Raw genomic sequence first — 26,575 nt, forward strand, 5'->3', positions numbered from 1 at the left:
TGGGCAAAAAAGCACAGAGACAATGCCTAGGCCCTGAGTTCAAGCCCCATGACCGACCAAAAAAAAAAAAAAAAGGGAATCAGGATGTCTTGGAGAAATTAAGCTGTCTGTTGCTGTCTGAGGGATATTTGTTCCAGGATCTGCAAAGAGATCACAGTGGAAAGGTGCTCCAGTCCCTTGTATAAATGGCTTAGTATTTGCAAAGAGCTTCCTCATTTCCTTTAACTCCTCTCTGGATGACTTATAATGCCTAATGCAGTGTAATGCTGTAGTTATGCTGTGTCATTTAGGAATAATGACAAAGAAGCCCATCTGTACGTGTTCAGGACAGACAGGTACTGGGGCTTAAACTCAGGGCTTTGTGCTTTTGCTTGGCTTTTTTGCTTAAGGCTGGTGCTTTACTACTTGAGCCACAGCTTCCAGCTTTTTGCTGGTTAATTGGAGCAAAGAGTCTCATGGACTTTCCTGAACAGGCTGGCTTCAAGCCATGATCCTCAAAGCTCAGCCTCCTGAGTAGCTAAGATTACAGGTGTGAGCCACCAGCGCCCAGCCAGACATGATTTTTTTTTTTTAAAGTTTTTTCCTCTTACCCATGATTGGTCAAATCAGCAAGCTGCAACCCCGCATTTAAAGAAGATGTACTACATTCTTCATCCCCCAATGGAGTTTCATTCCTGAGCAGGCAGTATTTGCTTGAAGAACTCTGTTGACCTTACCCAGCAGGCCAAGCCTTTTTAAAAACCAAACCAAAAACCTTTAAGGAATTGGTGTTCATAGGGAGAGATGGTGAAATCTTGTTCATAGTATTTCCAACCTACCAGGTTCACCTGTGTTTGAATGAGTGTGTGTGTGTGTGTGTGTGTGTGTGTGTGTGTGTGTGTGTGTGTGTGTGTGTGTGTGTGTGTGTGTGTGTGTGTGTGTGTGTGTGTGTGTGTGTGTGTGTGTGTGTGTGTGTGTGTGTGTGTGTGTGTGTGTGTGTGTGTCCTGGCATGTCTTTGTGGATTTCCATTCACTGATGTGGATTTCCATTCAATGGTTGAAGAGTAAAAAAAAAAAAAATACATAGAAGCTTAGAATGTAGAAACACAGAAGAACGTTGCTAAAGGAGAGAGATTTTGTGGCTCCTTCAAAAGGAAGACCCCCCCCCCCTCCCCCAACATCTATGCACGGCTCAGGAATATGTGGTCCAAGTCTCAATGCAGATATTCTCGCTAGGGCATTTTTTTTTTTTTTTTGGCCACTCATGTGGCCTGAACTCGGCCTGGACGCTGTCCCTCAGCTCTTCAGCCCAAGGCTAGCGCTCTACCACTTGAGCCACAGCACCACTTCTGGCTTTTTCTGCTTATGTGGTGCTGAGGAATTGAACCCAGGGTCTCATGCATGCAAGGCAAGCACTCTACCACTGAACCACCTTCCCAGCGGCCCCCCCCCCCCCCGCCCTTTTTAACCCAGGGCTTTGTGCGTACAAACATCTTCAAATGCTATACAGTAAATACTTGTAGCTCTGCAAATCCTAAGATCTCTGTTCTGCTCACTTGGCTCCTGAAAGCAACTTCAGAGAATCTGGAGCATGCATGAGCGTGGCTGGAGTGGCAGTGTGGTATCTCTCTTGCTGATTCCCTGAACAGAGTAACAGAACTGTCAACAATGTCTGAGTATGCATATCCCACTTAGGCCAGGAACTGGTGGCTGACACCTGTAATCTTCCCTGCTCAGGAGGCTGAGATCAAGGATCATGGTTCAAAGTTAGCTTAAGCAGAAAAATCCATGAGATTTTTACCTTTTTTTTCTCGTTAGTCATGGGGCTTGAACCCTGGGCCTGGGCACTGTCCCTGTGCTCTTCAGCTCAAGATGAATGCTCTACCACTAGAGCCACAGTGCCACTTCCAGTTTTCTAGTAGTTAATTGAAGATAAGAGTCTCACAGACTTTCCTGCCTGGGCTGGCTTTGAACTGCGATCCTCAGATCTCAGCCTCCTGAGTAGCTAGGATTACAGGCATGAGCCAGTAGTGCCCTGCTAAGATTTTTATCTTTAACCACCAAAACGCCAGAAATGGAGGTATATGTAGTATTGTACTAGCTTTGAATGAAAAAACTAAGGGACAACACCTAGACCCTGAGTTCAAAGTGCCCGTACTAGCATGGGCGTCCACGTGTGAGTGCGTGCGCATGCACGCACACCACACACACGCACACATACACATACTAAATCAAATAAACGCAAAACCAAGCCAAAACAAGGAAAAATAAAATCACACATTGTATTTAGGGCTGGGGTTTTGCCTTCAGTGGTAGAGCTCCTGCCAAGCAAGCATGAGGCCCTGAGTTCAAATCCCTGTATTGCTAAAAAAAAAAGGTATTTTAATCGATATTATATATGTTTAGAAGAAGAATCAGACATTGGCACATATCATAATGTTTTCCTAAAACTTGTTTAGTTTGTGTAGGTTGACCACGTATTTCCTGAAATTGGATTCTACCTAAATACTTAGTAAGAGTAGACTCAAGGTGAAGCACCCTTCCCATGCATTGACAATTGAATTCCTGTCCAGTTTGAAGTTTCTTTTCGCATGTCTGTGGGTCTCACGTAGCAGGTGCATGCACACGTCTTCTATGTAGCCAGCAGGTGTGAGCTGAGCCCACACGGGTTAAGCGATGCTGTCTTCTGATCCTGCTGGGCTTTCTGAAGGAGGCCATCTGCCTCAGATGAGTCCCGCGTCAGCCTCAGGACTCTGGACACCATGAGACTCTGTCCGCGGTCTTCCTTCGGCACAACCGGGCCATTCTCCCAGCCTCCTCCTCTGGTCCCTCCCCAGCGGGCGAGGCACACTTGTCATGTTCTCCCAGCCATCTTTTGTGACACGTGAACTTTGGCTGCACCTCCCGCTTGGCTGTGAACTGATTATTCTCACCAGGGCCTGTTAACACAAATTCCATCACTCCCACAGCTAAAAATAAACCATATTTTAACACTTGGAAACCAAATTCCAGGCAGATCTATGATCGCTTTGATTGAGTCTTTGTTGGAAAAAAAAATGTTAATGTTGGAATCTGATGCTTATTTTGAAGATGGGAGGTTTTCTCTTCCTTCTGGAGAGCGAGGCCGATGGATGGAAATCAGTTCCAGGGGTCAGCGGTTATAATCCACGATTAATAGATGCCCACAAGTCTGAAATGACACTAGTTCACCTTGGCTTGGGACATTTTTCTCTAAGTTGTGGTGGACTGTTATTTGATATCAGTCATTTATTTAAACCAAGCTGCTGTATTAGAGGCTTTAAATCATCAGGGTTTGCAGCCAATGAAATATGAAAACATACTGTGCTTAGGATGTAAAAATACAAATCCTAGGGCAGGACGCTGGTGGCTCACGCCTGTAATCCTCCCTACTCAGGAGGCTGATATTTAAGCATTGAAGTTCAAACCAGTCCAGGCAGGAAAGTCTCTCAAACTCCTATCTTCAATTAACCATCCAAAAGCCAGAAGTGGAGCAGTGGTTCAAGTGGTAGAGTGCTAGCCTTGAACAAAAAAGCTAAAGGAAGCCGGCACCCGTGGCTCATGCCTGTAATCCTAGCTACTCAGGAGACTGGGATCTGAGGATCACTGTTCAAAGCCAGCCTGGGTAGGAAACTCCATGAGACTGTTATCTCCAATAAACCACTAGAAAACCAGAAGCGGTGCTGTGGCTCAAGCCGTAGAGTGCTCACCTTGAGCTGAAGAGTGCAGGGACAGCACCCAGGCCCAGAGTTCAAGCCCTATGACCTACTTAAAAAGAAAAAAAAAGCTAAAGGACAGTGCCCAGGTTCTGAGTTAAAGCTCTAGGACTAGCATGCACACGGGGACACACACACACACACACACACACACACACACACACACACACACACACACACGTCATCTGTGAACTGATGGAATTGTAGATGAGTTTCAACTTCCTTCTTTATTATTTTTGTGTTTTACAAATGTTAACTGATGACTCTGATACTATAAGAAAAACAGTACAAAAACTTTCACAGGTTTTAAGGTTCACTGTTTTTTTTTTAGATCAGGCTAGTATTCTGCCACGTGAGCCACATCTTCACTTCCAACTTTTTTTTTCTTGGTGATTTATTGGAGACAAGAGTCTCATTGGGCTTTCTTGCCCCAGCTGGCTTCAAACCTCAATCCTCAGATTTTAGCCTCCTGAGTAGCTAGGATTATGGTCACAGTGGCTTTTACAATGGCTTTTTTGTATGCAGTTGGCACCTGAACCTGTGCCCTAACCCTTAGGGAATGTTAGGCAGAGCCTGTGAGTGCAATAGCTCAGAAAGCTCACTTTCCATACTGGATACTGATCCAGCTAGTTGGACAAAACCAACTCAACTTCTTTGAACCTCATTTCACTCATCTGGAAAAGGAGTACTCTTCAGAGACATGGAGATCAGATTTTATTTTATTTTATTTTTTATTTTTTTCTTTTGTGACATTTTAGCAAGGATTTATTTTAGCATAGCAGAATAAAAAGAGAAATGGGGAAAAAGGAGAGAAACAGTTCTTTTTTCCCCTGCAAGAATTGCGAGTTTAATATTCACTTTTTTCAGAGGCTGAGTTTCACTATGTCATCTATCTATGGCCTGGAATGGGTCTCAGCCTCGGCCACCTGAGTGCTGGGATTACAGGCATGAGCTACCATGTCCAGAGATAAGGTTTGTAAAAGGCTTGAGACTATTTGACAATATAGAGATGTTTCAAAGGTAATTTTTTTCCCCCCTGGATCATTAACTGTCTCTGCTGCTTAGTGATCTAAAAATTTGAGTGTGAAAGAAGTCTATTTTGTGTTTCAATTTTATAATGAACTCTCTAATGATTTATTTCCTGCTCTTACCTCAAGCTTTTCCTTTGTACCATCTTTTTTTTTTTTTTTTAAATTTTATTTTATTTTATTTGAGAACATACTGTACAGAGGGGTTACAATTACATGGGCAGGATAATGCGTACATTTCTTACCAAGCATTGCAGCCTCCTCCTTTGTTTACCCTTGACCTCCCTTCCCAGCCTCCCCCCTCCCCCCCACCCAATCATACCCCCCCCCCCCACACCGACATTGTAAAGCTGGTTTTGACATGACATTTTGTACTTCTCATTGTTGCAACAGGTCCACCTGAATCCTTAAACGACTTGTTTGTCCCCATCTCCTCCACATGTTATACTGACATCAAATATAGTGAAAGCGGGGGTTACACTGTGTGTGGGGGTGTACCATCTTTTGTGTGTGTGTGCGCATGTGTGCGCTAGCACTGGGGTTTAAACTCAAGGCCTGAGTACTCCATTCTATAGCTTTTCCTGGTCAAGTTTAGCACTCTACCACCTGAGCCACAGCTCCATTCTTAGTTTTTGCTGGTTAATTGGAGAGAAGAGTCTCATGGGTTTTGCTGCTTGGGCTGGCCTTGAATTGCAGTCCCTCAGATCTCAGCCTCCTGAGTCGCTGGGATTGCAGACTTGAGCCACTGGCGCTTGGCGCTTCCCAAGTCTTTTAAAGCCCCATTGGCCCGTGAAAACCATGAATTAGGACAGAGACCCAGCTCCTCTTAAGAGGTAGGAATCGGGAGGAATTTAGGGTATAGCTAGAAAATATTCCTTGCTAGAACAGTGAGTTTGCAGTTTCTAAGTTGTGGTTTTTTAGCCAGAGATTTGAGGAAAGACTTGGAGGCAGAGCAGAATGCTAAGAAAAGGATATGCTTAAAATAGATGTCACGTGCTTCCATTTAACTACACACTAATTCCTAATTCAGGGCTGGAACCCAGGGCCTCGCGCATGCGGGGTAAAGCACTCTACCCCTGAGCCATATACATGAAACATGATTTTTCTGAGGGGCTTCAGTCCAAGTACACCCTTAACCATACCTTCTCTTAGAATCCTGAGTTCATAACAGTGCACACATCCCTACACGTTTTATAGCTACAAGATAGGAAGAGAGACTCATCCTGAAAGACTGTAAACGAATCACACCGGATAACCTTTTCCTGTTGGAGTCCTGACTATCTTGACAATGGATGCTGTGTTCATTTCAACAGCATCTTTATTGGAAAAATCTCTGCTTGGCCCGGGACTGGATCGGCTTCAGCACAGGCCAGCCACGCCCTCTCCCCCACCCCCCATTTTCTCAGGGGATTCACTCCCCATGCAAATAGGGCTATCTGCAGCTCGCAGGAAACAGCAGGGTGTTCCGGAGAGGAAGGTCTCTGTGTTTTCTGTAATAATAGCTAACATTTTTGTGGGCTAGCTGTGTTCAAGAGACTTCATTTCAGGCTTCAAGAACATTATCTCACATCATCCTAAAAAAAAAGTCGTCTCCCTCATCTAGATTTCTTGAAAGACCTTGGTATATGTCAGTGCTGGTGTAGACTCTGTTGTACAGATTTCAGGTGTGTGTGTGGGGGGGGGGGAGGGGGCAGTTATTACACATTCAATCTCCACTGTTTATTGAGTGATTATTATGTGCCAGACATTTGTCTGGGCACAGATTACATGGTAGTGGCTTAAATGGACTCTGCCCTCAAAGCCCTCAGCTTGTTGGGAGGGAGATTGTGACAGTGGCATCTAGACACAGAAAAGATACACTAATAATGGCAGTTGGCATTAAAATGGTAAAGAACGAGAGTACCTGGAATGGGCTGTGGAAGAGTCGGGAAGGATTCTTGCCTTGGCCTTTCAGGGGAGAGCTTGACTTGCATGCACTTTGATTTCCACTTTGACCCTTTCTAACACCCCTGATGGTGTTAGTTGAATGAGTGAGTGAATGAGTGAATGAATAGGCCTAGGCTGAGCCTGGCGGGGGTGGGCTGTGTGTGGGGGAAGTCAGTATATGGCCACAGCTGTGGTAATCATAATTGGCCCTGTGCTATGTGAGAACTTAGTCATTCCCCTCCCCCTTCCTAAACTGCTCCAGGCTATAGAGATAGGAAGGCCGCTTCCTGGGGGATGGCCAGACATCTAATGCGGAGAATTGTGGATTTTAGGATGTGGCCTCGTACCAGCCATCCATTATTCTGAGTTCTGGTAGTTTGCCCTTTCTCCCTGTGCTCGCAACCTCAAGCATCATCCCTGGCTCCAGCCTTGCTGGTGGCTTAGTTGTTACTATTCTAAACTTCAGAGTTGAAAATGCTGAGAGAGACACCCAGAGACAGACAGACAGACAGACAGACAGACAAGAAAGTCCAGGCCACAGCAACTGAATTCCATTCGAATCCTACCAGAGCCCCACCCTACTGTGCACCTAGAAAGTTCTCCTGACTTGACCTGTGGAAATGGGACAGGGGCTGCAATCAAGGACTTTGGTTCTCACTAAATGAGGGAGCTGCATTCTCTGTGAAACCCAGGCCCCAAGCAGTGACTCCTACGCATGCGTGCCTTCTAGGAACAAAGACAAGACCCTGAGTGTCCACCCGCACGTTGCTGGTGGGGCTGGACATCGTAAGGTGCTGAGTGCTCCCCGCCTCTCCCTCCCCTTCCTCCTTCTCTCCTTCCCTCTCCTCCTCCCCCTTTCTCTCCCCTCCTTTCCTTCCTTGCTCAGGCATGCTGCTTGCAACTTTGCAAATAGCCAAATGCATTTATTTATTTATTCATACATACATACATACACAAACTGTGGTTTAAACTCAGAGCCTTCTATTGGATAGTATTCTACCACTTGAGTCATGCCTCCAGTCCAGCTTTTTGCTGGCTAATTAGAGATAATCTTTGAGACTCCCCCCCCCCCCCCCCCCCCCCCCCCGCAGGCTCTGAACTTTGATTTTCCAGATGTCAGTCTCCTGAGCAGGTAGGATTACATACATGAGCCACCAATCCCTGGCCTTAAATTTATTTTTGTAACTAACTGATTCATAAAAGGGCTCTTGTGTAGTAGATCCATCTCGAATTGTTGATTTTTTTTTTTTAAAAAGAAATTAAATACTGTATTTAGTTAATAAAAGAAGTAGAGCCTAGGATTAGCAGCAGCTGTGTTGGTTGTTGGTGTGACCATTGAATTCTACCATGGCAGAGACAGAAGTTTAAAAATAAGAGACCTTTCATCTCTCCAGCTACCACTGAGGACTCGCAACCTCAGCCCCATGTCTGTGTGTATGCTTACTCTGTGGGTGGGGCTCAGAGACAGGTCTGTGAAGCAGAAGTTTGGACGTTTGAAGACCATGGAAGTTAATTTCTCATCCAAGTAGGGTCTGGAGGTTGGGTAGGCGGGAAGACTCCATGGTCAGATGCTCCATTCATGGAGTGACAGCTGAGAAACTGTGCGTGTTTCTGAAGTACCAGTGTTATACTTTGGTACACGTGTACATTGTGGATCTGTTTGCTTATTTATTTAGACAAGATCTCACCATGTAGCTAAAGCTGTCTTTGAACCCAGAACCTTTTTTCTTAGCTCCATCCAACACTGGGATTATAGGTGTGCGCCCCCATGCCTGACTCTGTTATGACATTTTTTTGATATTTTTTAACTTTAAATTTTTATGGTATTTTGGATCAAATCCTGAGTCCCCTATAAGCCATTCACATTTAAGTCAAACGGATTAACACGCCTGTTGCCTCCCATATTTTTCTTTTAATAAGAATATTCTTATTTAATTTTTGAGGCACAGACTTGCTATGTAGTCCAATCTGCCTTGATTAACAATGTTTTAATTCACTTATTTATTTTTTGCCCGTCCTGGGGCTTGAATTCAGGGCCTGGGCACTGTCCCTGAGTTTCTTTTGCTCGACTAGCACTCTACCACTTGAGCCACAGCATCAGTTCTGGCCTTTTCTGTATATGTGGCACTGAGGAATTGAACCCAGGGCTTCATGCATGCTAGGCAAAGCACTCTACCACTAAGCCACATTCCTAGCCCCAATACAGTATTTTATTTTATTTATTTATTTTGATTGGTTGGTTGTGGGCTTAAACTCTGGGCCTAGGGGCTGTCCTTCAGCAATTCAGCTCAAGATAAGCTCTCTACCACTTGAACCACAGCACCACTTCTGGTTTTTTTGGTGGTTAATAGGAGATAAGAGTCTCACTGAATTTTCTGCCCTGTCTGGCTTTAAACTGTGACACTCGGGTCTCAGCTTCCTGAGTAGCTAGGATGACAGGTGTGAGCCACCAGCACCCGGCAATTTTTTTTTAAAGCACATGATTTTTTTTTTTTTTCTTTCTTTTTTTGCCAATTGTGGGGCCTGAACTCTGGGCCTGGGCGCTGCCCCTCAACTCTTCAGCTCAAGGCTAGTGCTCTACCACTTGAGCCACAGTGCCACTTCTGGCTTTTTCTGCTTATGTGGTGCTGAGGAATCGAACCCAGGGCCTCATGCATGCAAGGCAAGCACTCTACCACTGAGCCAACTTCCAAGCCTACAATTTTTTTTTTTTTAAATCAAGTTAATACAAAGTACTCCTGATGAACAAAAAAAGATCTCAAAATCTTAAAAACAGGTCTGACCTTGCAAAGACACTCAACCTCACTTGACCCTGAGTAACCAAAAGGAGTCACTGAAATTTCAAAAGGAAACAACATCAACCAAAAAAAAAAAAAAGTGTTTCCTTAAATTTGTTCTAGGTTACTGCTTGGCAACCACAGTCAAATAACAGAACCTCTCTGAGCTTTCTTTGGTCAAATGGAGACAGCACTGAAAAAGCATGTCTGGGGACTGTCCACACAGGACAGCTTTAAGCAGCCCACCAGTGGTCGCCGGAAGTGCAGATCTCTGGGAGATGGGAGCAGGTACTGGCTGAGCGCAGCACCGGCGGCCTGTCAGGGTTAATGGAGCTCTGTTCTAACTTTAGAGGTCCTATCAGAGCTGAGGTCCTCTGCTGCCTCACACATCCGCCCAACTGCTGAGTAACCCATTTCCTGTTTAGTCACAGCCCTGGGTCTGCGCCTGGCCACGGCTGCAAGCTCTATACTTCCCTCCCGGCAGCTCTGCCTTCTACAGGTCTAGATGTTAGTCCTTATATATGTTTTGCCAGTCCTGGGGCTTGAACTCAGGGCCTGGGCACTGGCCCTGAGCTTCTTTATTGCTCCAGGCTACCACTTGAGCCACAGCACCACTTTGAGCATTTTTTCTTTATGCGGTACTGAGGAATCGAACCTAGGGCTTCATGCATGCGAGGCAAGCACTCTACCACTAAGCCACGTTCCCCGCCGCACTCCTCCCCTCCCCCCTCAGTTTCCATTGTTCTTGTTTTTGTGCTAGTACTGGGGCTTGAACTCAGTGCCTGGGTACTGTCCTTGAGCTTTTGTGCTCAAGGTTAATGCTCTACCACTTGAACCACAGCTCCACTTCCAGCTTTTTGCTGGTTAATTGGAGCTAAGAGTCCTACAGACTTTTCCTGCCCAGGCTGGCTTTGACCCTCAATCCTCAGATCTCAGCCTCCTGAGTAGCTAGGATTATAGGCATGAGTAGCTGGGCCCAGCTATCTTAGCAGGTTTTATTATGAAGGCTCTGTGAAGCATTTCCCATACCTGCTGATTCAGTCATTTCCAGCCTCCCTAGCCCTGAACACAGCTATGTTCCCATCACCGACTAAGCCTAACCAGGCAGCCTGGAACTCACAGGCCTGGGAAGTGGGGGTGCAGTTCTGGCTGGTCCAGCACGCTGGAAAACAGCTTACTTGTTCTCTGGATTGGAACAAGGCAGATGAAGCAGTCATTTTGTCAGCATCTCTTCTGATCTGCTCATAGCTGGAGATACCAGGAAAGCCGAGCCTTTATTTCCACCACTCTTCTGTCTACTCTGAAGAATGCAAAATGAAATGGGGAAAATGACAGGAGACTGTTGCTAAAATAACTTAATAGACTTGGAGTCTTAGTCATTATTAATGGTTGTTACTTTTGAATATTTGTCAGTGTACCCTGCAGTTTGGGGAGAGAGGCTAGATTTGAGCTTTTCTTTTTCCTTTCTTTTCTTTTTTGTGCTGGTCCTGGGGCTTGAATTTAGGGCCTGGACTCTATCCCTGAGACTTTTGTTAGTTATTGGAGACAAGAATCTGTTGGGCTTTTCTTTCCTCTTTTTTTTTTTGGCAGGTCGGAGCTTGAACTCAGGGCCTGGGCACTGTCCCTGAGCCTCTCTGTGCTCAAAGCTAGCGCTCTACCAGTTAGCCACAACACCACTTCCAGCTTTTTTCTGTGTATGTGGTACTGAGAAATTGAACCCAGGACTTCATGCATGCTAGGCAAGCACTCTACCATTAAGCCACATTCCCAGTCCCTCTCTTAGACTTTTCTGTCTTGGCTAGCTTTGAACTGCCATCCTCAGATCTCAGGCTCCTGAGTAGCTAGGATTCTAAGCGTGAGCCACGGCTGCTTGACTTGAGCTTGGCTTTCTACTTAATTAGTTCACAGGAACTTAATGGGCACAATGTAGAACCCTAGGGGAATAATGTGGGTTTTGTTCCTGAAGTCTTGATGATTCAGTTGAATTGGATAACTCTGCTTTATCCTGAAGTGAACTATAGTTTCTCATGTGGGCTGTTTCTGAGTTGTCTAATATCTGCCCTGAAAGTGGTTGCTGGTTAAAGAATCTCTGCATTTTTGTTGCTTGAGCTGAACTTGTGTCCCCTCACAGGTGATTTGCTGACGGGATGGCTCTGAAGGCAACACTAGGCTGGAGACAAGGCAACTTCTCTACTTGACCATAGCCCGCCATATTGTGAACCAAATGGGAAACGTTAATAAAGCTCTGTGATTAAAAAGCAATTATATGTAAAGCACCATGTCCCATCTGTTCCATGTCGCTGTCAGCCCTCATAAACCTGCTAACTGGGCTAGGGGTGGGGAGGGGGGTGACCACCCCCCACCCCCTTCCTCCCTGATCTAATTCATACGCATAGACCTGTTTGAGCCTGAGCTGGTGGCTCACGCCTCCAATCCTAGCTGCCCAGGAGGCTGAGATCTGAGGATTGCCTTTCAAAGTCAGCCAGGTCTGGAAAGTCAATGAGATACTTATCTCCGATTAACCACCAAAAAGCTGGATGTGGAGCTCTGGCTCAAGTGGTAGAGCACCAACCTTGAGTGAAAAAAGTTCAGGGACAGCAATTCAGGCCCAAGTTCAAGTACCAGTACCAATGCATATATACACAAAATAGTTCTGTTTGAGTCAAAAGGAAAGGGTTGGATGTTGGGGGTTGTTATAATGTGTTGACTAAAACACACACACATACATACACCTACATACACACATATATGAAAATAGTATAATGAAATCTACTTTAAAAAGGGGGAAACTAAGAAAGTAATGAAGGGCTCAACTTGATCAAAGTACCTTATGTGCATATATAGAATATAACAAAACCTCTCTACAATTAATTTAGGCTAATTAAAAACAAGAAAAACAGGGCACTGGTGGCTCACGTCTGTATTCCTAGCTGCTCAGGAGGCTGAGATGTAAGGATCTGGTTCAAAGCCAGCCTGGGAAAAGAAAGTCAGGGAAAGACTTTTGTTGGTCGTGGAGCCTGATAGGCCTGGGCACGGTCCCTCAGCTCTTCAGCTCAAGGCTAGCGCTCACTTGAGCCACAGTGCCGTTTCCGTTTTTTTCTGCTTATGTGGTGCTGAGAAATCGAACCCAGGGCCTCATGCATGCAAAGCAAGCACTCTACCACTGAGCCACCTTCCCAGCCCTAGGGAGACTCTTATCACCAATTGGTTACCAGCAAACCAGAAGTGGCACATTGGCTCAAGTGGTAGAGTGCTAACTTTGAGCAGAAATTGCTCAGAGACAGCACCCAGGCTCTGAGTTCAAGCCCCACCACTGACACCCAACCAAAAAAGACAGATGTGTAAAATGAACAACAACACGTCTTTATTTGCGGTAGTGCATTGGTTTTGGTTGTTTTTTTAAAAGTACCACATTAAGGTAAGACTTATCTGGGTGGCTGAGGTTTTTGGGTTCTCCTTCAGTTTTGTGTATAAAGTGATAGATAAGGAAGGCCAGGAATTCCGTCTAGTCTAATCTGCCTCTGTCTGCTATAAAAGCCTTTCCTAGGTGGCCATCTGTCCAGCGGTCACCTTCCTCATTGTCCAGCAGTGATCATGGCCCTTCCTCATTGGCTTTTGGTGGCTAGAGGACTGAAATCCAGACCTTGAAGGCTTGGCCTTCAAGGCCTTTCTCAAAGTGGCCCCTGTCTGCCTTGAAGTTACCAGCTCACCTGCCTCTCTCTCTTCCCTAAACTTCTTCAAGGACTGTTCTTTGGCTCATTCTGTCTTTTTGGTGGGGGAGGAAGGGGCTGAATTGTGTCCCTGTCCCATTTCCCTTCACCCAACATAGTCCTGCCTAGCTCTTGAATTTCACCTGAGACCCCAGCTCCCGGTTGGGACCACTCCCCTCCCCTCCCCCAGCAGGCTTAATCGCTCGGTTTCCCCACTGGAACATGCTTGTTTCCGCTCAATTCATATCGCCATTGTTGCATTAGCTATTAGCCCATGATTGGTCTGTTTGTTTACCTCTGTCCTCCCTCGAGGAGAGCAACCAGGTCTTCCCAAGTCAACTGAATCAATCGCCATTTGATGCAGTGCAAATAGGAGCAGCAGAAACTACAAATAACTGGCGATAAAGAGTAGCAGAGGGGATGCTGGTATTGTGTGTGCTGGGGTTTGAACCCAGGGCTTTGCATTATCATAGCAAGTGCTCTGCCACTGAGCTGTATCTTCAGCCGGGGATGCTGTGTGCTGTCTGTCTGTCTCTGTCTGACAGGAGGGGTACCAGTGCTGGAACTTGAACTCAGGGCCTCGAGCTCTCACCTGCTTTTTTCCCTCAAGGTTGGTGCTCTAACCACTTTTGGCTTTTTGTTTGTTTTGCTGGTTCATTGGAGAGCCGTATATAATGATTTGTCTGCCTGGGCTGATTTTGAATTTTGATGCTCAGATCTCCTCCTCCTGAGTATTACAGAGTTCTGCCACTATGCTGGTCTTGAAGTCAAGCGATCCTCAATGAAAGTCTTGGTCACAAAGCTTGCTTTGGGATACTTTGTAATTATTTTTAGTGTTGTTTGTTTGTTAAGCAAAAGTTGATGAAAGTGATTAACCTATCACATACCCGTGACAGCACTGGAGCCAGTCATGGCTGGTCATTTCTTGTAAAACTACCTCTTTTGAGCTCATATTATTGTGAGGGAGAGCTCCGGCAGCCTAACCACCTCACCCTCATTAACTACAAGTGCACATGCATTCTTCCCCTCCCTCCCTCCCTCTGAGGTGTGGGCACTGTCCCTGAGCTTTTTGTGCTCAAGGCTATCACTCTACTCCTTGAGCCACAGTTCAACTTCCAGCTTTTATCTTTTAATTAATTAGTGTGGTTAATTGGAGATGAGTCTTAAGGGACTTCCCAGTCCAGGCGGGCTTCAAACCATGATCCTCAGATCTCAGCCTCTTGAATAGCCACCCGGCCCCAGCTCACATGTGCATTTTAATGGATGCAAACTCAACCTCCAGCATATGTCCAAAAGAGACCAGCATCACCTGTGGGATCACGAGGAAGTGCTTTGGTGCCAGACATCCTAGACGAGTATGAGTTTTGGTCGAGAAGCTTTTCTACCTGGGGAACATATAGTCAGTCTCCTTGTGGTCTGGTCAGCAGATTGCTAGCAGATGGTGTTCATGGGAATGAGGGCAGAGCTGACTGGAAGGGAAATTGAGGCTGGAATATTCTAGGGGAGCAGCCCTTTGGGTGAGGAGAAGGGCTGGTTTTCCTGCCCTTGAATGAGCCTGTGTTACATTCACAGTTATGCGAATGTAAAGGACATTTATGCAATGTCCTTTACTTGAACAAAGAGGGACGTGGTGTCAGGTGCATTTGACGACACCACCAGTTCTTGTACTGCCTCCCAAGGCTTTAGCAGACGAGAAGGAGAGTTTGGTTCCACGCTCAGCCTTGCTGGCTGCTGACTGCTAGCGTCCATTTTCCCCACTGGGTGTAATCCTTATTATGAACCACAGAACAGAGCTTTGGAACTCGTGGCAGAATTTGCTGCAGGTTTATTTGAAGGTGCCTCTGATCCTGGAGCTCTTTTGAACTGTGTGCATAAATAGATGGCATTGTTTAGGCACTTGGAGCAGAAGCTTAAATTGCTTGAGAAAGTTCCAATTAGATTCTAGGTGTCTTTGTTTGCCTGATTCTACCCCCTCCCCGTTCCCCTCTTGTTGCTTCACCCCTGGGGCCACAAGTGGTACTTTTTTTTCCATATTCCTGCCACTTCAGCATTTCTCAAAACTAGGGCACAACCAATCCTTTTACCTCTTCAGCCTGGAGAGGGAAGAAATCCAAAGAAATGGGACAGAAAATTAAAGTACAAGCAATCTTAGCTAGGGTGTCCCGCAGAAAGACAGCCACGAGGAGCAGGGTACGGAAATAATTTTGTTCCTGATTAGAACTGTGCTAGACAGCCTGTGGAGTTCTTTCCATCCAGGGAGAGTGTGTTAACCTATGACAGTCTAGAAACCTGCACATCCTGAAAGAGAGGAGGAAGAGGAGAGGAGATGAGGAGGAAGGGGAGGAACAGGAGGAGGACACCATCTTTCTTGATCACTGGTTGGAATATACCTTGGAACCATCCTCTTATGGTCCTATACTCTCCCCTCCCCGCCCCCCCTCCATGGGGCTTGAACGCAGGGGGCCTGGGCACTGTCCCTGAGCTTTTCTGCTCAAGATAAGCACTCTACCACATTAAGCCAGGGCTCCATTTCTGGTTTTCTGGTGATTAATTAGAGATAAAGAGTCTCACAGACTTTTCCTACCACAGCTGGCTTTGAACTGTGAGTCTCAGATCTCAGCTTTTTGAATAGCTAGGATTATAGGCATGAGCCATCAGGGCCCAGCTTCCTGTGCTTCAAGCTCTTACCTTCTGGAACAGTCTTTTGTTACCATCTTGCAGTCAAAAGGCCCCACTGGATGATACGTATGTCACCATACATATTTAGATATGGTTGACACCCATGTTTCCAATTGCATGTTATCAAGGCTAAAGGGAGCCTTAGGTTCTGTCTCTGCCTGGTTCTGATTCCATGGTGATCCTCTAGATGACCCTAATCCCATTGTAATCTCATTATAAACATAAAACCACACCCACTGGCACTAGGACAGATCTGATTATATCCAAATTAGGGAAGAAAAGAGGTGACACACTGGTTCCTGGAAATCATGGCGTTTCTCCATAAAACGTTCTAAAGCCTTGTATACCGCACAACTCACCTCCATAACCCAGTGCCAGGAAGAACCTTGACTCAGGAAATCTGCACCTGGAGGTGCCATTAGGGGAGGGGCTCCCTTTCTCCATCGTTTGGATAAGCTTTTCTGTCTGTTCCCAGAACAGTGTGGTTAGGTATGAATCACACCCAGTAGGATAAAGACGCTGTAGACTGGGGAACAGGACTGCAGGAGCAGGGACCCGGAATCTTCCAAGTATTTACTGTTCTGCCTCTTCTGAAAGGCGCTGACATTTTGTGTCTTTGTGCTTCCTCTCAGACACCTGTGTATTATCACTCAAGCAATTCCAACCCCTGGGTCGTACGTACTTAATCTGCACTAATGGCAGGACGTGGAAGTGCCTTGTCTCGCACTTCCTCCTGTCCCCTGCTCTGCTTCTGAAAGCCTCAGTGTTTAGAAGTCAAAAGGTAACCCAGGGGGGAGTCGCTTTTGATGACACCGATCCACATATCTTAGGTTTTGTGAACTTAACCTTGTGTTCTGATCATTTGTGGGTGTGCATGCATGTGCATGCATGTTCTGCTTCCATGGCTTGAAATCAGGGCCTCACGCTCTTACTTGGCTTTTTTCCACTCAAGTTTGGTCTCTCCCACTTGGGTCATGCCTCCGGTTCAGCTACTTGCTGATAAATTGGATATAAGAGTCTCCTGATCTTTTCTACTTGGGCTGGCTTTGAACCATGATCCTCAGATCTCAGCCTCCTGTGGAGCTGGGGTGAACAGGTGTGAGCCACCGGTGCTTGGCTTAATATCTTCTTGTGAAGGGGTGCTGAAGACCAAAGATAATTTGTTCTGCTGCCATTGCAGTGAGCATCACGTTTTTCTTTAAAGGGAAAAGAAAAAAAAATTAAGAGTAATAAGTACACCTCTCATTTTCTTGACAGGTAGCAGAGGGGAAAAAATAGTGTGCTGTCTTTGCCTTGGCTAACGATCTTGCCTGGCTGAGAGGTTTTGTTTGCAAGGAAAGGTTGACACATAATCCTGAGAGAGAACTGAGAGTCACCAGCGTCCCCTGTTTTGGGACAGAGGAAAGGAACAATACAGTGGTTATGTTACAGCCAGTTGCCAGAATGGTCAAACAGGAAAGGTAACTCATCTTTGAAAGGTTAATCCTTTGATGCAGCCATCACCCGATCACCCGGGAGCTGAAATGAATGTGTCGGAAACAAACTTTTGGCTGAGGGTGTGGCCCGGTGTAGACACTGTGCGGATGCTATTTGCAAGGCTCTTCTTTCAGTCTCCAAAAACCAGACTCAAACCAACAAGTTCTTTTTTTTTTTTCTCCTCGCTCTGTTAGCTCAGGTTTTGCATATTTAGTTACTTAACCATAGCCAGTGATGAGCAATAGTTTAATAAAATTAGTCACCCACAGTCACATTCTCATTGCCAATCAACGCATTGGAGACCACACTGCATGCTTTATTTCCTGGCTTTGAAGTAAATGTAGAACTGCTCTCTTGATTCTCATGGGACTTTAGACATATTTGTGTGTGTGTGTGTGTGTGTGTGTGTGTGTGTGTTGGTACTGAGGTTGGGACTAGGGACTTGAACTCAGGGCCCAGACACTGTCCCTTAGCTTTATTGCTCAAGGCTGGTATTCTTCCACTTGAGCCACACCTCAACTTCTGCCTTTTTGGTGGTTCACTGGTGATAAGAGTCTGATGGACTTTCCTGGCTAGGCTGGCTTTGAACTATCATCTTCCAGATCTCAGCTTCCAGAGTAACCAGAATTACAGGCATGAGCCAGCAGTACCCAGTTTTGGGCAGTGTGAAAATAGAAATGCTCTCTTCCTTTTTCTTTTCTTTACTTAAAAACTAGGATTGGGGATGTGACTCAAGTGCACCTGCCTAGCAGGTTCAACTTCTCCCCCGACCCAGTGCAGCCAGAAAAAAGATAGGTAGGTAGGTAGGTAGATGGATGGATGAGGACAAATGGACAGACAGACAGATAGATATTCAAAAATTCAACTTATGAAGAAAAAGACACCTGGAAAGGACCTGAGGGGAGATACTATGACCCTCTTTCTCACTCTAAAGATGATAGGATTCTCTTTCCCTCCTTCCTTCCCTCCCTGATGTAAGAATTACTGTGTGTACCTCTTTTAAGTGGAGAACTTAGTGGTATTAAGCTCACTCTGTCGTGTGAGCTTCTAGCAGGCCCAGCTCCTGAATCCATTGGTCTTTGCCCATTGGTCACTTCCTTCCAGTGTCTCCTCCCTCTACCCTCTGCTCACCACTCTTCTTTCTGTCCCTCTGAATGTCCTGCTCTAAGTATCTCCTTCCTATACATGGACTAGCACCATGGGCATCTTTTTTTGTGTGCCCTGCTTCCTCCTAGCACAATGCTTCTGAAGTTCACCCATGTGCTGGCATGAGCTCTATGTCATTTCTCCTTAAGGGTGAGTAATAGTCCACTGTTTGTATACACTGCATTTTGTTATCCATTCATCTGTTAATAGATGTACAAGAGACTCCAATTTTTTTATTACTTATTATTTTTAACCAAAATTTAGTGCTGAGGACTGACTGAATCTTTTTAAAATATATTTTGGGTTTTTTTTTTGGGGGGGGGGGGATGTACTTGTGGCCTTGTACTTAGGCAAATGTTCGATCACTGAACCTCCAGCCCTTTTGTGCTGATTATTTTTGAGATTGGGGGGGGGGGTCTCACTTTCTGCCCCAGTGCACACCTGAACTGTAACCTACCTATCTTAGGCTGCTCCTCACAGCTGAGAATAACAGACTCTGGGTCACATTTTGGGTTCTTCAATCTCAAAGGCGAGAGTAGGTGAAAACAGATGATTTTGTTTCTTTAAGTTTTTAGATAACTGGAGCTTGCTCTGTTGAATTTCTGAATTTACAGGATCTTCCTGCCTTAGTTTCCCTGGTACTTGGGACTACAGAGATGCATTTAGTAGTGCACCACTGTGTCCAGCCAAGTGTGGCCAAGTGTGAGTAGATTGAAAAGGTTATATACACAACGAAGATCCAAGCAAAACTGTGATTTCTTCATATCCAGGTAGTTTCTTGTAAATTATTCTCAAGATTCGCCATCAGAGTACTCTTCTCTTCCCTACCACAATACTCACACTTCGTTAACTTACTAGACTCCTAAGCGTACAAGATACAGGATGTGGTGAGGCCAATGTCCAAGCAACATTTTCATCCTTGGTATGGGACAGCAGTTTTCAAATCCTCTCTGTATATGGGATTCCCATTTGAACGTACAGAGAGATGAGAAAAGATGATTAACACACATAAATACTTTTGTGTTTGCTGTAATAAATGAGTATGGCCTTGGAACTCCTGACATTCAGCCTTCCTCTCTGTTGTCTGTATGTATTTTGTAATACTGTGTTACAATATTGTAATATTGTGTGTATAGATACCTGTATTTGCATCAGACTCTTCTTTTTTTTGGGGGGGGGGGGGAGTCTGGTCATGGGGTCTGAACTCTGGGCCTGGGCGCTGTCCCTCAGCTCTTCAGCTCAAGGCTAGCGCTATACCACTTGAGCCACAGCGCCAGTTCCAGCTTTTTTCTTTTTGCTTATGTGGTACTGAGGAATCGAACCCAGGGCCACAGGCATGCAAAGCAAGTGCTCTACCACTGAGCCACCTTCCCAGCCCCATGCATCAGACTCTTCTTGTGACAAGATATTCCTGGTGATCAAGGTGCTGGTAGCTCATGCCAGTAATCTTAGCTATTCAGGAGACTGAGATCTGAGGATCTTGGTTCGAAGCCAGCCCAGGCAGAAAAGTCCATGAGACTCTTATCTTCAATTAATCACAGAAAAAGCCAGAAGTGGTACTGTAGCTCAAGTAGTAGAGTGATAGCCTTGAGCTAAAGGAGTTTAGCAACAGTGCCCAGGTCCAGAGTTCAAGGCCAAGGACCAGCCCCCCCCCCCCCAAAAAAAAAATACCCCTGAGGAAATTGGAAGGTGCAAATGACAGCCAACCAATTTGTATGGCATATTATTGATGTGAGCAGTGGAAGTAGTGTCAGGATGTTGGAGGTCAACTGAAGACAATGCGTGTGATCTGATAGCCGTGGTGGTCTTTAAAAATTATTATTATTATTATTGTTTTGTGCTGGTTTTGGGGCTTGAACTCAGGACCTGAATGTTATCCCTGAGCTATCCTGCTCAAGGTTAGCACTCCATCACTTGAGCTCTATTTCTAGCTTTTTGGTAGTGTATTGGAGAGAGAGTCTCATGGACTCTCTGTCTGGGCTAGCTTTGATCCACAGATCTCAGCCTCCTGAGTAGACAGGATTACAGCTGTGAACCACCAGCTCCTGGCTACCAGCCTCTGTTTTGTAGTTCTTAGGAGGTGAAGTACCAACTTCTTCTCCATCCCCTTGGGATCATCCTTCCTGCTAGTACCGCACCTTTCTTCTGTCCCCAAAGCCTGTCAGAGTCCAGGCCTTCTTGCCGTGGCCACTATTAAATCCCGGTGCAACAAAATGTGCTGAGCATTCTCACAGCGCCACAATTTCTCTTTCGTCCAAAGCCTTTTCTTCCCTTTCTTCTACCTCAGGCACTTGGCTCTTGTACTTTTGTTTGAAACAGCTTTATCCCGCTGTCATTTGCATACTGTGTACTCAGCCGTTTGAAATTTACTGAGGAGTTTAGCAAATCCACACCCATGGGCATCCCTCACCAGAGTCCGGTTTCAGGGCTGTGCATCCGCCCCAGGAAGGGCTCTCGTACAGGCTGCTAGGCTTTGCTCACACCCCACTGCAGAAGCCAGTGATCTGTTTGTTGTATGGCTCCGTAACTTTGATCTCTACTAGGAATGTCACCACACAATCCAACAGTCATACAGTGTGTAGTCATTTGAGCTTGGCTTCTTTCAGTCTGAATGGAGTTCTTGGTTCATTCATGTAGAGTGTTATCAGTAGGTGTGTGTGTGGGGGGGGGTGGGGATGGTCTTGGAGCTTGAACTCAGTGCCAGGGTGCTGTCCCTGAGGTGAGGAATCCAACTGAATTATTTTCCTTGGTTTTCTGTGTGTTGTCCACCCCTTGGTGAGAGGTTTTCTTGGACAGGTGGAGGGAAGAAATGCAAGAGCTCAGAGCCTCTGGAATAGCAAGGCACCGGCGCCCGGCTTACAAGCAGGACAGGTAGTGAATGTGTGAGGCCCTGTGGGCTCAAGAGTCAACAGCATTAAGGGTGTTGTGTAGATGTTTAGCAAAACATAATCATCATTCATATTGTTTCCGGTCTACTAAGGAGAGCAGGGAGCCACTACTTCCTGTGTAATGGGGAGGTCGTGGGCTGTGTCTGCTATGGTCTGTGTTCTGGGCAGAAACGTGTCTCTGAAAGGCTCTTCTCTCCAGAGAAGCTACCAGAACGTGCGCTTGGGAGCTCACTTTATGACACTGGAGAATTTTTCACATGGGGGCAGAGGTGAAGAGCGAAGATTCTGCGGCAGCTCCGCCATCGTCAATTCCAATTCGCTCACTGACCTGCCATCTTGGATTATTTTCATGCCCTTTCTAGAAGCTTCCATTTTGAGGAATAGAACCTATTTCACAGGATTGTTGTGAAAATCGCAAGATTTAGAATGACGTGTTAATTTCCCCCTCCCTCCCCCTCCTGTTCTTCCTCCTCCTCTTCTTCCTCTTCCTCCTCTGCTAGTACTAGTGCTTGAACTCAGCCTCACTTGTTTGGCTACCACATGAGCCAAACGTGCCTCTACTTCTGGCTTTTTGGTGGTTAATTGGAGGTAACAGTCTCACAGACTTTCCTGCCGGGGCTGGCCTTGAACTCCGATCCTGTCACTCTCCACCACCCGAGGAGCCAGGATGACAGATGTGAGCCACATGTAACTGGCCTTTCCCTTTGAGTGTTTTATGGTCACATTCTTTGCTATTGTTTTATGAAACCTAAATTGTGTACATTTGTTTCCCAGTGCCCTTGCTCATCTTTAACCCCAGTGAACATGCTTAACTGACTAGAAATGTGTTTTAGTACATGTTTTTATCCATTGTTCGGGAATTGTAGATCTTCTTGGCCCTAGTTTACAAGCATCATTCATTCATTCATTCATTCATTCATCTATCTATCCATTCATTCATCTGAGGATTGAATTTTAAAACCATCCTGTTTCTTTTCCCTGGTCTTTCCACAACTCTAGTTAGACAGAGAACATTTCCTTCCTCTTCTGAAATACAACCCGTGTCTCCTGTGTCCCCACTCCCCCCCCCCCCCCCCGAAGTCTCCATCCCTTGTGGACAGTCTGCCATAGCCCTGTGTTCTTTAAAGCATTCTCTTCATTGTTGACTTTCTCCAGTGTCACTACTGCATGTATGGATTTACTATTTTTATTTATTCCGCTTGATGCTTGTTGCTCTTTGCATGGCTGGTTCACTGACTTCACGGTTCTGAAAAATCCTTAAGTATTATCTTTTCAAATATTGCTTGTCCTATTTCATGTCAGCCCGAAAGCCGTGCTGCTGTTCCCTCCGACCGTGGGAGACAGCCTGGGTGCTGCCTGTCAGTGCTCACACAAAAGGAGCACATCGACAGCTAGTGGTTCATGCCTGTGATCTAGGTACTCAGGAGGCTGAGATCTGAGGATCATGGTTTGAAGCCATCCTGGGCAAGAATGTCTGTGAGACTTTCTCTTTTTTTGGTCATTTGTGGGGCTTGAACTTGGGGCCTGGGTGCTGTGCTTGAGCTCTTTTTGCTGAAGGCTAGTGCTCTATCACTTTGAGCCACAGCACCACTTCCAGTTTTCTGGTGGTTTATTGGAGATAAGAGTCTCACAGACTTTCTTGCTTGGGCTGGCTTTGAACCATGATCCTCAGCTCTCAGCCTCCTGAGTAGTTACAGGCATGAGCCACTAATGCCAGGCCTGTGAGATTCTTTTTCTCCAATTAACTACCTAAACACTGGAAGTGGAGGTGTGGCTCAAGTGTTAGAGCACTAGCCTTGAGTGGAAAAGCTAAGGGATAGCACCCAGGTCCTGAATTCAAGCCCCAGGATTGGTCTGCGCGGCACACACATGCATGGGCACGCATCCACCAGGGCTTGTGGCTGATTAGGACCAGGGTTCAAGGGCTGATCCATTCCTACAGGGTTCAGAACTCCTACAGTGACTTTGGCTCAAATGATTCCCCATTGGCTTGGCAAATATTTCTTTTCCCTTCTTTCTTTGCTTTCTTTTTCCCCCCTTATGTGGTGTGGGGATGGAACCTAGAGCTCTCAATTCAGGACAAGCTCGCTACCACTGAGCTATATGTCCCAGCTTCCCCCCCCCCCCCCCCAAATCTCCTTACAGCTGCATTTCAGAGTCTGTTCCAATCCAGCCTTCTATGCATTCTGTATCCTCCTGTCTCTCCACCTTGTCTGTATCACGGTGTGAAAGATCTCCCTTCCCACTCCTGTTTCTTCTCCTTTCTCCTTCGTGTCTCCTTCATATGCCTTCCTGGCACCTGCTTCTTGGAAGACTCAAAACTCACATGATAACCGTTGACATCATCTTGTTCTTGACCTAAATACCTGTGGGTCTTCTCATTGTAGCTATTATTTCATACCTTTTTAATCCATTTTATCTTTTATCTGTTCTTGTGAAATGTTTATCTGTCTGATGCCCTTTAGGTAATTTCCTCAGATCTGTCTTCAGCTTTTCTCTTTCTTCATTTGTGTCTAACCTACTATTTAGCCTATCTATTGACTTCGTAATTTTGTTATAATATTTGTACCCAGAAGTATTGCTGGGCTTGTTTTCACATCAAATTGATACTTTTTCATAGAATTATATATATATATATATATATATATATATACATATATATTTCTAGCATTTTACTTTCCTTTTTTCTGCCTTTAATAGCTTTTTTTTTGTCGGTCGCAAGGCTTGAACTCTGGGCCTGGGCACTATCTCTCAGCTCTTCAGCTCAAGGAAACGCTCTACCACTTGAGCCACAGCCCACTTCTGTTTTTTTTTTTTAGTGGTTTATTGGAGGTAAGGGTCTCATGTCATGGACTTTCTTGCCTGGGCTGGCTTTGAACCATGATGCTCAGATCTTAGACTCCTGAGTAGCTAGGATTACAAGCATGAGCACCCACACCTGGCTTGCCTTCAATAATTTTAAACATACTCATTTGTTTTCTTTTTTCTCAGATTGTAATTTTATCCCAAGTTCCCTGGAAATCTTAAACTTTCTCTCCCTGCCTCCCTCCCTCCCTGCCTCCCTCCCTCCCTCCGTTCCCTCCCTCCCTTCCTTCCTTCCTTCCTTCCTTCCTTCCTTCCTTCCTTCCTTCCTTCCTTCCTTCCTTCCTTCCTTCCTTCCTTCCTTCCTTCCTTCCTTCCTTCCTCCTTTACTGGGGCTTAAACTTAGGAACTTGAGCTTGCTTGGCTTGCCTGCTTGCTCAGCTGGTGCTCTACCACTTGAACCATAACTCCAGCCAAGCTTTTTGCTGGTTACTTTGGAGATGGAGTCTCACTAACTTTTTTGCCCATGCTATCTTTGAACTATGATCCAAGTAGCTAGGAATATAAATGTGACCTACTTATTTTCTGTTTTTATTGCATTTGAGTTTTTAATTTTCTTACAAGATGATCTTTGCATGGGGTTCTAGGAGTTCCATTGGCTTGGAGCCAATGTAATTTCTTAGTTTTAAGCTTCCTGGATCATACTACTCAATCATCATTCAGATTTGGGATATTTATTTTTTTTCCAGAGAGAGATTGTTTTGTTTTCTTTATTATTATTATCAGTATCATTATTGTTATTATTATTTGCCAGTCCTGGGGTTTGAACTCAGGGCCTGGGTACTGAGCTTCTTTTGCTCAAGGCTAGCACTCTTCTACTTGATCCACAGCACCACTTCCGGCTTTTTTTTCTGTTGATGTGGTACTGAGGAATCGAACCCTGAGCTTCACGCATGCTAGGCAAGCACTCTACCACTAAGCCATATTCCCAGGGACACAGAATCATCCTCAGTTCTCCCTTGTAGCCTTGCTTTCTCTGGAGGAAGCTAGCCTCTGAGCATCCGGACTCCTTTCAGGCTTCGAGGTCCAACTCTGCCTCCGGGTGACTCTAGGTTTCATCTCTCTTCCCTTGGATTTCCAAATGCAGAGTCTGCAAGTTCCTCCAACAGAATCAGAACCAGCCCTCGGGCCCTCCATAGCCTCCTCCTTTCTCGAGGTGCATTCCCTCAGTTTTCCCACTCCACGTGTTCGTAGTGGGTGAGCCTCCCCCGCCCCCTCCCTCACCCCGCACTGCAGTTCAGTTTGCTACGGTGTTGTTAAACCACCAATCCCATTTCCCATATTGACTCCTGAAGTTCAAGGTCTACACCAGGGCCTTAAGGGACTACAGACAGTTAGTGTGTGCCTTTACCTTCCGACCCATGGAAACTCCATGAGGAAAGCCAGGCAGCAGGGTGGCCACTCAGGAAAGCAGAAGACATAACAAGTGCTTCCTTGTTCCCATTTCTTCCATCTCACAGGCCTGGCCTAGCAGCGTGCTTCTGTCTTTCCTTCTGTCTTCCTCCACAGCTTTCCACCAGCTTTCTCCCTTTGCCCTTTGCCAACAGGACGGGGAAGGGGGAGGGGGAAATGAAGTGTGGGCACAGCCCACTGCGCGCTGCTGCACAGATGAACCTGCGTGTAGGGATTGGGGACCTGGGAACAGGCCTTCTGCTCCCAGAATTGCCTGTCCAAGTGTCACACCTTTCTCCTCAGCTCCTGGATTACCATGGTTGGAGATGCGTAGCGTCACAGACCTGAGCAGTTGAAGGTGGTAGAATGTTCTTCCTGCCTGGTCCCTTGCAGGGTTGGGGCTGGGGTACAGGGAGCTTCCTCTACTCCCGTTCTGGGGTCTCCCCAAACTCTTGTTGCCTTCAACTGAGTGTATGGAAAGAGTCAATTCCACTGGTGCTTCCATTTTCTCCAGTGAGAAAGAAGGTATCTCTGAAGATGCTTCTAGAATCTTCTGAGAGTAAAACAGAAAAAACTATGGGTCCCCATAGAACAGCACAGGGGAATGGTGGGTAATGGTACAGCGCTGGGGCGGGGCCTTGAATAGGTCTCGTGTGTGTTAAAGACATCGGGTGTCCTCTGGGAGACACAGGGGTGGCTTCTTTCCCCTAAGGCGACGCACACAGGGCACAGGATGTGTCTTTCCTGTTTTTCTCTAAGCCCGGGCCCGTTGTGTTGAATGATGAAGCAGAATTTTTCTAGCAGCTTTGGTGCAGCCTTAGAAGACAGGAACATTGTTTCTGAGCCTCAGCAGAGCCCCATATTGAAAAGATAGTCCTACCAGCCTGGATTTTTGAACTGGACTGGACCCTAGATCTTTCAGTCCAGTATTCTCACTGGCATCCCACTGGCTAGTCAGGTGCTGTAACTTGGAAGCCA

The 26,575-nt window shown here is 45.9% G+C and overlaps 1 protein-coding gene across 2 annotated transcripts in view; it reads left to right on the forward strand.

Moving 5' to 3' along the window:
• Pitpnc1 (phosphatidylinositol transfer protein cytoplasmic 1) overlaps window positions 1-26,575 on the forward strand; it is a 227,708-nt gene that overhangs the window by 36,052 nt on the left and 165,081 nt on the right. The window lies entirely within an intron of this gene.

This window comes from Dipodomys spectabilis, unplaced genomic scaffold (assembly GCF_019054845.1).
Source record: "Dipodomys spectabilis isolate Male_0828 unplaced genomic scaffold, ASM1905484v1 ptg000329l, whole genome shotgun sequence".
Taxonomy (NCBI): Eukaryota; Metazoa; Chordata; class Mammalia; order Rodentia; family Heteromyidae; genus Dipodomys; species Dipodomys spectabilis.